The sequence below is a fragment of the Echinops telfairi genome, unplaced genomic scaffold, assembly GCF_000313985.2.
Source record: "Echinops telfairi isolate 266 unplaced genomic scaffold, ASM31398v2 ScPeMD7_2010;HRSCAF=2546, whole genome shotgun sequence".
Lineage (NCBI taxonomy): Eukaryota > Metazoa > Chordata > Mammalia > Afrosoricida > Tenrecidae > Echinops > Echinops telfairi.
This window is the reverse complement of record NW_022105908.1, coordinates 17,043,689-17,055,820: the sequence shown is the minus strand read 5'-3', so window position 1 is coordinate 17,055,820 and position 12,132 is coordinate 17,043,689. Positions and strand designations below refer to the sequence as shown.

At 43.2% G+C, this 12,132-nt stretch overlaps 1 pseudogene; it reads left to right on the top strand.

Annotated features, from left to right (window-relative positions):
- The first annotated feature begins 11,168 nt into the window (after nucleotides 1-11,168).
- Nucleotides 11,169-12,132, top strand: part of LOC101646407 — a 9,485-nt pseudogene continuing 8,521 nt past the window's right edge.

The following is a 12,132-nucleotide window of genomic DNA, read 5'->3' as shown; positions in this document are numbered from 1 at the left end:
CACACACACACACACACACACACACACACACACACACACACTCCCTGAAGGCCAACCTTGTGCACACTGCTGTTAACCATGAGTCCAAGGAAGCGAGGGACGCCACCTCTTATATGTCAACCAACCATCATTAAGGTGCTCCCCATATGTCCTGGCTCAACAATAGAGTAAGGAGAATATGTGGCCCTGAAGACCTGCCCACAGGTGGAGCCCCTCAGGTGCAGAAAGAGGCTGCTGGTGGTGCTAGCTGGAGTCCTGCGTCTTTTCTTCCAGGGACCAGGGAATAAAAGGCACGGATATACTGCACAGCAGTACTGCATCCCTCATTCGCCAGCTTACCCTGAAATTACTAGCTGCTCTTACACAAGAGCCTGAGAGGAGGCTGGACATGACAGAGTGAAAGTCGGGGTGCCTCTGACCTATGAAGGAGGTTAGCAAGGGCCCCCCTGGTGCTCCCACTGTCAGCATACCTTAAGGTGACCAGATTTTAACATTGGTAAAGCGGGACACCATTGATAAAACTTATATCCTGGCAAAATAGCCACATGGCAGCCGAAAACCGTATTCCCTAGCTTGTCGTGCATTCTTTCCAAAAATTGGGACTTTTTTAAAACGCCGTGGGATGCGGGAAAAATTGTTAAAAAGCGGGACGTCTGGTCACCTTAGCATACCCTTGTGTTCTCTGTTTCATCTCTACCTCGGGGCTAACAAGGAGTCTGTGGTGCCACATGGACTGGTAGAATGTGCCTCCTGGGATCCCTGAGCAGGAAGCTCATGGCTGGATGGGGTCCGACAGTGACTCCTTTCCTGTCCTATAGCGGGCCCCATCTCCAGAGATATTTCCTTGGCTGTCCATCCCTTCCTCCCCCTTCTGTTACAGCTGGGGATGAGGAAAGCAGGTGAGCATCCTTCAGATGGCTGCATGTGTATAAAAGAGTGACGTCATCATCTGTAGGAGAGACATCCTTTACTTGTCTGGACTCATGGACATCAGCACAGGGTGGTGCCGGAAGTCAGGCCAAGATGCTGACTGTAACCTGTAGACCACTTTCTCAGATGCTGAGAGATGTGCAACACTGGGCCGGGCAGCCAGTACAGGTGTGGTCCCTGCAAGGCCCTCAATAGTTCTAATTTAGGGTAGAGAGGTGACTCACCCTAATTTGAAACCCACTTCCCAGCTTCCCCTGCACAGACCAGCGGAGCCTGGGATTCTGCTCCCCAGCACCCAGGCAGTATAAAGTGGTGGCACAGGGTCCCTCCCTAATGGAGTCACTCGAGGACATGGAACAGGGTGGGCTGAAGCCAAATGGGAACCCAGCTTTCCCTCACTCAGAAGCTCCTCTTAGCCCAGAGACACAGAGCCCCACCTCCAGTTCCTCCTTCCCCCTCCCTGTGGAAGCAAGGAGTGGTGACACGGGCCAGGACCCAGGGCCCGTTCCTCAGGGACAAAGCTCCTGCTGCTTATCTGAGAAGCCCGGGCCCGGAATAGACTGAGAATAGCTTGCTGGGACACCGGTCTCAGCTGGGTGACACTGGACTGTGTCTCTCCAAAGGGAGTTGCAAAATGTCCCTTGGGAATTGATTGAATTTTGGTCTGGAGCTAAACAGGCCTATGTTGATGGGGCCGAGGACTGTTTAAAGGGGTAGACACTCTTGCGGCAACATGGAACCCACTGCACATGGACTGTGCCCCTTTAAACTCCTCTCCCTGTCAAGCGAGGCGCAAGGAGTCGTTCATTGAGTACCTCCTGTCCTGGTCCTCTGTGAACGACATGACAACTTAACCCACTGACAGACTCAGGAAGGTGGTTATTGGCTGAAAACCATGCTTGTGAGTTCTCAGTATGTGCCCGTGTGGGCCACTGTCTCATAGCCTCTCACAGTGACCCCGCATGGCAAGAGCCCCTCACAGAGGTTGCCAGGGCACACAGGCCCAGGGGGCTGTGCACAGCTAGCAGATAGAAGGCAGGTGGAGTGTGAGCTGGCATGTCCTCACAGCTGCCCCTGCGTCCACTCATCTGATTCTTCATAATCAATACAAAAACGCTGAGACAACGAGACAAAAAAATGGGCCAGGGATGTAAACAAACTGCACAAAGAAGAGAAAGACAAAAATGGACATGCCAGTCACCGAGAAACCACATATAAAAACACTGAGCTCCGCTGGACACCTGAATTTGGCCAGGGAAGATTCCAGGCTGTCAGGCAGGGTGCAGCAGGGGCCCCACCCCGTGAGCATGCTCCTTGGCGCAGCCTTTCCGGACCGAGTGCAGGAACGCAGCGCGTCGGGACCTGCCTGGTGCCTTGGAAAGCCAGCGATCTCTGCCTTACTCTCCCCTCCTTGAAATCTGTCCAATGAAACAATTAGGCAACTGTGAAGCTGCTCATTGCGGCGTTATTTACACTTTCCCAGGAGGACGCAAAAACTCCTCCACAGGACAATAGCTAAAGACACGATGAGCAGAATGCTAGAAGCCATGAAAAGTCATTGATTTTAGGAAATGTTTATAACACGGGGAGACAGGCACGATAGAATGGTATTTTGGGGGGTGTGGGGGCGGTCTGAGGGTTGAAGGAAGCCGGATGCAGAATCCTATTTGTGTACGGAGAAGATGAGTGGGTGGAGTAACGAGGACTCAGAGGAGGTGGTGAGACCTTCAGTTTGTACCCACCTGTGAAACCCTTGAGCGTTTTTAAGATTTCTCTTCTGAAATTATTTCAAACCCAGCAGAAAATGTGTAAGCATTAAAACAAAACGTCCATTCCTTCACCTAGATTCACCTATCATGACCATTTCTTTTTTTTTTAACATTTTATTAGGGGCTCATACAACTGTTATCCCAATCCATACACACATCAATTGTGTAAAGCGCATTTGTACATCGTTTCTCAAAACATTTTCTCTCCACCCAAACCCCCGACATCAGGTCCTCATTTTTCCCCTCTTCCCCGCTACCCCCTCCCTCATGAGCCCTTGATAGTTTATAAATTGGTATTTTGTCATATCTTACCCTGTCCGACGTCTCCCTTCACCCACTTTTCGGTTGTCTGTCCCCCAGGGAGGAGGTCACACACAGTTCCATGTACTCGGTTCCCTCTTTCCTACCCATTCTCCCTTTACCCTCCCTGTTTTGCCACTCACACCACTGGTCCTATAGGGCTCATCCGTCCTGGATTCCCTGTCTTTTCAGTTCCTATCTGTACCAGTGTACCTCCTCTGGTCTAGCCAGACTTGCAAGATCAATGAGTATTTCCCCTCTGACTTTGAGATAATAGAGACATTCTAGCAACCCCCTGCCAGAGTCCATTCTGACTCATCGTGACCTTCTATAAGGTTTTTGAGGCTGTACATCTTTAAGGGAGCAGAAAGCCCTACCCTGCTCCCTCTGGAGAGGGAGAGAGGCTGGTGGCATTGAACCAGCGACCTTGCTGTTAGCAGTCGAATGCCTATCAAACAGCACCACAATGAACGAGGAGGCTTGAAAAGGTTCACTTAAAATTCCGTTAACTTCTAATCCCATTTTTCCATGAATGTTTTACAATAGTGACTCATAGAATTTTTATTCTTTTCTGATTGACTAATTTCATTCAACATAATGTCCTCCAAGTTCATCCATGTTATGAGGTGTTTCCTAGATTCATTGTTGTTCCTTAAAATTCAATAGTATTCAATGGTTTGTATTTACTATAGTTTATACATTCTCCCATTAATGGGCAATTAGTTTGTGCGGCAGATACATAATGTACTGTCAACTTGAGCAAAGGGGTGGAGTCTAGCCTGTCAACCAGGTCATAGTCAATGAGGCCTCTGTATAGGCATGGTGTTTTCCTGAGGATTCTGAAGACTCCTGTCTTCCTCCCTGGAGACGGGACACAGACTCAAGCCACATGGAGCCATGCTAATAGAGCCTGAGCCCTGGAGCTGGAGAAGCCACGTGGAGACCCACACCAGCTCTGAGACGCTTTCATCACCACTGGATCCACAAGACTTTCCAACCACTGGCCTGTGATCTTCCTACATTTGGCGACATGGCATGTGTTGCATGAGTCTGAAAAGGAATTTATAGACTGATATCAGACATATGGGCTAATATTGGATTTCTGGACTTGATCTGGACTGGACTGGGATGTTTTCTCAATATGCAATTGCTCTTTTATATAGAGCTCTTTCTTATACATATATGAGTGTCTATGAATTTGTTTCTCTAGTCAACACAGATTGTTTCCCTCTTTTACGACTATGAATAGTACTATGATGAATTTGGGTATGAATAGTGCTACCATGAACATTTATTTGTATCCCTGCTATAATTTCTTTAGGGTACGTATGAAGAAGAGGGAATGCTGAGTCATAGGTATTTCCATTCCCAACGTTATGAGGAAGTGCCATACTGCTTTGCACAGTGGTTACACCACTTTACAGCCCCACTACCAATTTATGAAGGTTCCAGTCTCCCCACACCAGTATTTGTTATCTGTTTTTATGAATTTTGCTATTAATGCTGGCGTGAGATGTTATCTCGTTTTGATTTGCATCTGTCTAAGGGCTAATAATCACAAGCATTTCTTTATGTTTGTTGATGATCTGAATGTCTTTCTGGTGAAGTGTCTGTTCATGTCCTCTGCCTCTTTTAAGTTAGAGTTTTGTCTTTTGCTTGTTAGGATGTTAAGGTTTCTCTACATTTTAGTGCTTAGCTCTTGTCTAATAGGTCATTGCCAAAAATGTATTCTCGGCCTGTAAGTTCTCTTTTTTTATGCTAATAAATCATTTTATTGGGAGCTCGTACAACTCTTATCACAGTCCATTGTGTCAAGCACATTTGTGCATTTGTTGCCATCATCATTTTGAAAACATTTTCTTTCTACTAGAACCCTTGGTATCAGCTCCTCATTTTTTCCTCTCCCTCCCCCACCTCCCTCCCTCATGAATTCTTGATAATTTATAAATTATTATATTTTCATGTCTTACATTGACCAACATCTCCCTTTATCCACTTTTCTGTTGTCCATTCCCCTGAGAGGGGGCTATAGGTAGATCATTGTGATCAGTTCCCCCTTTCTCCCCACACCTTCCCTTACCCTCTGGTGTGGCTACTCTCCATATTGGTCCTGAGGGGTTTATCTGTCCTGGATTCCCTGTATTTCCAGCTCTTATCTGTACCCATGCACATGCGCTGGTCTAGTCAGATTTGTAAGGTAGATTTGGGGTCATGATAGTTGCAGGGGGTGGGGGGTGAGGCATTAAAGAACTAGAGGAAAGTTGTATGTTTCATCAGTGCTATACTGCACCCTAACTGGCTCGTCTACTCCCCATGACCCTTCTGTAAGGGGCTGTCCAGTTGCCTACAGATGGGCTTTGGGCCTCTCCACACTCCATTTCATTCACAATGATATGACTTTGTTCTGGGTCTTTGATGCCTGATACCTGATCCTATTGACACCTCATGATCACACAGGATGGTGTGCTTCTTCCATGTGGGCTTTGTTTCTTCTGAGCTAGATGGATGTTTGTTTATCTTCAAGCCTTTAAGACCCCAGACGCTATATCTTTTGATAGCTGGGCACCATCAGCTTTCTTCATCACATTTGCTTATGCACCCATTTTGTCTTCAGCAATTATGTCAGGAAGGTGAGCATCACAGAATGCCAAAGTATTAGAACAAAGTGTTCTTGCATTGAGGGAGTACTTGAGTAGAGGTCCAATGTCCTTCTGCTACCTTAATACTAAACCTATAAATATATGCACATAGATCTATTTCCCCATCATCATAGATAAATGTATTTTCATATGTACATGTCTGTATTTAGACCTCTATAAATGCCCTTTGCCTCCTGGTTCTTTCCTCTATTTCCTTTTACTTTGGTAGGTTCTCTTTTTATTCCTTTTAAAAATATTTTAAAATTTTTTTGATTAATTATTTTGATACACACAAGAATCTAATTTTTAGGCAGTCCTAATTATCTAGTTTTTCTTCTGTTGTTTGCATTTTCAGTTATATTTGATTGTGTATTTATGCAGTATCTAAAAATCTCAAATCCACTGCCATTAAGATGATTACAACTCATTGGCCTTATATAGGGATTCGCAGTGTATAAATCATTTCAGGAGCAAGCAACTTCATATCTTTCTCCTGTGGACCAGCTGTTGGTTTTGAACCACTGACCTAGAGGTTAGTAGTCCAAACTTACCCAACAGTACCAATTGAGACATGTAATTTGATCCCATGTTTTTCATTGATGTTCTCTGCAGTTCTAAGGTTTGCATTTAGATCTCTAATCCATGAGTTTGTTTGTCTATATGATGTGAGTGCGATATGGATCTTGTTTCATTCTGTTGAAAATGAATATCCAATTTTGCTGGCAATATTTGTTAGAGATTCTCTTCCCTCTTTACTGTGTTTCAGTCCTTTGTCAAAGATCAGTTGCCTGTAAGTGGATGGATTGACTTCTGGGCTCTCAAGTCTGTGCCATTTGTCCATAGTTCTGTTGTGCCAGTACCAGGTTGTTTTGACTCCTGTGCTATGTAGTAGATTTTGAGAACAGGAAGCGAGAGGTCTTCTATTTCATTCTTTTTTAAAAAATCATTTTATTAGGGGCTCATACAACTCTCATCACAATCCATACATACATCAATTGTGTAAAGCACATTTGTACGTTCATTGCCCTCATCATTCTCAAAACATTTGCTCTCCACTTAAGCCCCCAGCATCAGGTCCTCATTTTTTCCCTCCCCTCCCCGCTCCCACCTCCCTCATGAGCCCTTGATAGTTTATAAATTATTATTTTGTCATATCTTGCCCTGTCCGATGTCTCCCTTCACCACTTTTCGGTTGTCCGTCCCCCAGGGAGGAGGTCACATGTAGATCCTTGTAATCGGTTCCCTCTTTCCAACCCACTCTCCCTCTACCCTCCCAGTATCGCCACTCACACCACTGGTGCTGAAGGGATCATCCGCCCTGGATTCCCTGGGTTTCCAGTTCCTATCTGTACCAGTGTACATCCTCTGGTCTAGCCAGACTTGCCAAGGAGAAATCGGATCATGATAGTGTGTGTGTGGGGTGGGGGGCGGGGGAGGAAGCATTTAGGAACTAGAGGAAAGTTGTATTTTTCATCGTTGCTACATCACACCCTGACTGGCTTGTCTCCTCCCCCAGACCCCTCTGCAAGAGGATCTCCAGTAGCCTACAAATGGGCTTTGGGTTTCCACTCTGCACTCCCCCCCTCATTCACTATGGTAAGATTTTTGTTCTGATGATGCCTGATACCTGATCCCTTCAACACCTTGTGATCACACAGGCTGGTGTGCTTCTTCCATGTGGGTTTCATTGCTTCTGAGCTTGATGGCCACTTGTTTACCTTTAAGCCTTTAAGACCCAAGACGCTATACCTTTTGATAGCCAGGCACCATCAGCTTTCTTCATCACATTTGCTTATGCACCCATTTGCCTTCAGCGAGCCTGCAGTTTTTCTTGATCTCACTTTTGATCCCTTGAAGTATCTATAAATTATTCTTTTAAACTTCTTCTCAAGAGTTTTCAAAGTTTCATCTTCCTGAGAAAGAGCTTCTGTCTCTATAAATCAGTCCTTTGTTTGAACCACTCTGTCTTGTTTCTTCTTTCAAACTGAAGTTTTCTGTTGTCTCTGAGACATGGTAGTAGTGGTGTATTTAATTAATGATTGTATGTTGATGAAATTTTTAGCCATTCACCACCTGTCTCCTAAGAGGTGAAATAGATAATTTGAATGTGTGCACAGATCTATTCGGTGTTTCTATAACATGTGTGAGATTAGGTTTGGCTGGTGCTTTGTACTATGTATGAATGATTAGGTGGCACTGGAGAGGGTGGGATTACAGGAGGTATAGGCGTGGCTGAGTCATGTGGACATGGTTGCTGCCTCCTATTGGCTGGTGCAAGGGGGGGTGCAGAGAGAAAAAAACAATAGCAAACAAGAAAACAATAAACAAAATAACAAATGGAAGAAACCAGCAATAAAAATAATTTAATAACTAAAGAGTAAACTAAAAATTAGTAAAGAGAAAAAGAAAAGAGCAATAAGAAAAAATAGATAGAAAAACAAGAAGAGACTATTATAGGGGAAAAATGAGATCATTTTAAAAGTGAGAGAAAGAAGAAAGAAAAAGAGGGGGAAAAGAAGAGAGAAACAGGAGTGAGGGGGGAAGGACAGCAGAGAAAGAAAGGCTCAAACACCAGGGATGGATGAACCAAACTTTGCCTATAACACACCAGCAGTAGATAAACGGAACGGAAATACTCTCTTCAACTTCAGGATGACATGCTCTAGTGTGAGAAGCAGATGACTACTATCCAAAGATAGTCGTTTTGGAAGTCATTGGACTTTGGTTCTCTTGTTTGAAGGTGCCTAACAAATGGTACCTTCCAAAACAAGCCTCCAGGAATTGACAGAATACTCACTGAAATGTTTCAGAAAGCCAGAGACATTGAGCCTGTAGGGAAAGAAAACACAACGAGGGTTTTTGTTGTTGTTTTTGTTGGGGCAGGGGTGCTATTTAGAAGGGTGGGGAATATAAAAAGGAAATTACGTAAAAAATTCCAGGAAGGAAAAGTCTGTCTGGAGACTGATTATAGAAGAAATTGTACAATTATGTTTGACATGATTAAACTGATATATGATTAATTTCCAAGTTACAGTAAAATTTTAAAAAGCAGAGACCCAGGAATTCTGGGCTCACACCAAATCCTAGCTCCAACTAAAGAACATTGAGCTATTACATCATGGCCCTGTTCCATATTCACCTTCATGAAATGATCACTGAAGATAAGGCGCTACAGCAAAGGGTGGTGAAGAAAGCAGATGGTGCACAGGTATCAATGGAAATAGTGTCTGGGGTCTTAAAGGCTTGTATTCAAACAAGCAGCCATCTAAGGAGTAAACTAAATCTACATGGAAGAAGCATACTAGCTTATATGATCCAAATGTAACAATTACAAAATTCAAATATGGTGAAGAGAAAAGTATCAGAGCTAACATTATGAACGCCCAATTTGGAGAAGGCTATGGAGGACAGTGGGAGCCCAAAACCCATCTGCAGAGTGTCTAGTCAGACCCACCCACTGGCAGATCCGCTCTAGCCAAAGGCAAGAGTCCTGAACAGCCATACTATTAGGTAGAGACCATTGTAATCTTGATTATGCGGGATCAACCTCAGTGCTAGGCCAGTGCTCCTCCCTACAGGCACGGCCTGCATTTGTACTGGGTGCAAGCTCTTAGTTGTCCCATGATAGAAATTTCTTCCCTGACTTTCTGAATGTTGATGGAGGTCTTCTCCCTCTTATGCATCATTTGTATTTTTGCCTTTATACTGATACAGTAGAACCCCGGCACTTAAACACATCAGTACGCAACATAATCGGATTTCAACTCGAAATGTCAAGAAAATTTTGCATTGCAGCTCAAAGAAAAGATCAGACTCCTACCCGATGCACCTGATCTTTGTAAACAAAAGCAGCTCGTGTTTCAGTCACCCGGTGTTAGTTGGCGTGGTTAGTACACCTTGTTTAAACCTTTTGTGGCTGTGTTCCAAGCGTTTTTCTATAATTTTCTTAGTTTTTGTGGCTTTTTGTACTGTTTTTGTAAAAACATGAGTCCTAAGAAAGACTTTTTTGGAAAAGAATCATCATGATAAGGAACTGGTTAACCAGATTATCGATATTGTTGATGATAATTTAGTAAACCCTTTTAGAAAACAGTTAAGGAAATGCCAACAGCAGACCACATTAGACAGATTTTTTTTTTTTTAGAGGAAGCCAGCCAGATCCTAGTGAAAAAAAGGCAAAGAAGGGAAAAACTCCTGAAAAGTAACTGCAGTTGTTTTTTTTTTTTTAGGTACCAGTTGATTTTATGGAAGGAGATTCCCCTTCCAAACAATGCCTCTCTCTCCATCCCTCCTCTCCACATCCGTGTCCACAGATCCAGATCCTCATCAGTCTGAAGGTAGGGGCCATACTGTAGTTGTTAAAAACTTTTTTTAATGTTGTGTTTCTTATTTAAATTATATTATTTAACTCTGAATTTATTTACTTTGAAATTTCTGTGTCCCGTTTTGTATAAAAAGGCAAGGTTAGGGTAAAAACTTGGTGGTCAAAAATTGATTAATCCGTTTTCAGTTATTTCTTATGGGAAAACTTGATTCGGAACTCGACTGCATTGCATCTCAACGCTCCTTCTAGAACGGATTAGTGTCGAGGTCCAGGGTTCTACTGTATGATCTTATCCTTACCACCTTAGTGCGATTTGTCTTTCCTTGTTTTCTGTTGGGGTTCCCAGCTGTGAAGCACAGGAGGAGTGGATGTATAATGATAATAACTGATATAGGGAATGCAGGGGTGAGGCGTGGGCAATAGGAAGGAAAGGAGATTTGGGGAGTAAACAATGAAGGTGGAAGGGGGTAGGGAGCCCTAGAACAAAATCCATTCAAAATATATGAATGGATTTTGAGCGCACACTTCATCGCAGCCCTAATCTAAGAATAATTAATCCTTGTGACATGGCTATACTCAATACGTGCCCTCATGAAGAGATTACTGAAGATATGGGCTATGGCAAAGTATGGTGAAGAAATCAGATGGTGCCCAACCATCAGAAAGAATAGTGTCTGGTGTCTTTAATGCTTATCTTAAAACAAACAGCCATATAACTGAGGAGTCAACTAAGTCTACATGGAAGAAGCACACGAGCCTATGTGATCCAAAGAAGACCATAATAAAATGTAAATATTAAGAAGGGAAAAAGTAGAAGAGCTTAAATTGTGAACATCCAATTTGTAGAAGGCTGTAGAACAGTGGTCCCCAACCTGTGGGTCGCTACCCCTTTGGGGGTCAAGCAACCCTTTCACAGGGGTCACCTAACACCATCGAAAAACACCTATTTCCGATGGTCTTAGTAACCAAGACACCGCTCTTCTATCCGTCTCCAGCCAGGTCTGCCCACAGGCAGATACACCCACATATGAGTACCCTGCATGATGACATCATTGCACCAAACCCATCGCATACACCCCATACAAATACAGGTGTATGTGACAGGGTTGGCACCATAATATACTTATGCGGACCAGTCACACGTGTAGAGAGCTGCTGCTGTGTTGAAAGCAGCAGTATTGGAGGTAAAATGACACTTCGTGAATTATGATTGCTGGGTAAGTGTAAAATCATGTACTGTAAAATCATCAACTACTGCCCCCCCCAAGTGTATGTATGTATGTATGTATATACATACATACCATGGGAACTTCATGTGGATGCTGATCTTTTTTTATATTCCGCTGTGATTGTTGTGAATACTGCCCCCTTTTGATAGCAACAAGTATGTTAAAAAAAAAACAAACAGGATGGCAAATCAGGAAACTTTAATGAACTGTATTGACTGAACTATGCCATGTATCATCTTTTGTATTATTAAGGCTATTGTTATATATTATTTGCATTAGCAAACCATCTCATGACAATGGATCATGTAGAGAAGAACATTAAGAAAAGAAAATACAGTGAGAATATTTTACTGTATGGTTTTACCTCAATAATTACAGCAGGAATTGAGAAACCGCAATGTGTTATTTGTTGTGAAGTTCTATCAACTGAATCTATGAAGCTGAACAAACTAAAATGCTATTTTGAAAGCAAGCATCTGAGTTTTGCTGGCAAGGATGCCAACTATTTTAGAAGCAAAGCTGATGGACTCAAGAAAGCCAGACTTGACACTGGTGGCAAGTACCACAAACAAAACATAGAAGTCGTTGAAACTTCATATTTGGTGTCACTCAGAATCACTAGAGCTATGAAACCATTGCTGAGGATTTACTGTTGCCAGCGGTCAAAGACATTCTTTGAGTTATGATTGGAGACAAATTTGTTACAAAATTGAGTGTAATTTCCTTATCTAACGACACTCTCTGCAGAAGAATAGATGACATGTCTGTTGATATTCTTGATTAGGTAACCCAGGAAATTAAATCTGCTCCACTTCCAATATTTAGCATACAGCTTGATGAATCTATAGATGTTGCAAACTGTTCACAGATACTGGTTTACGTGAGGTATATTAATGATGGTGACTTTAAAGATGAGTTTCTTTTTTGCAAACCTCTTGAAA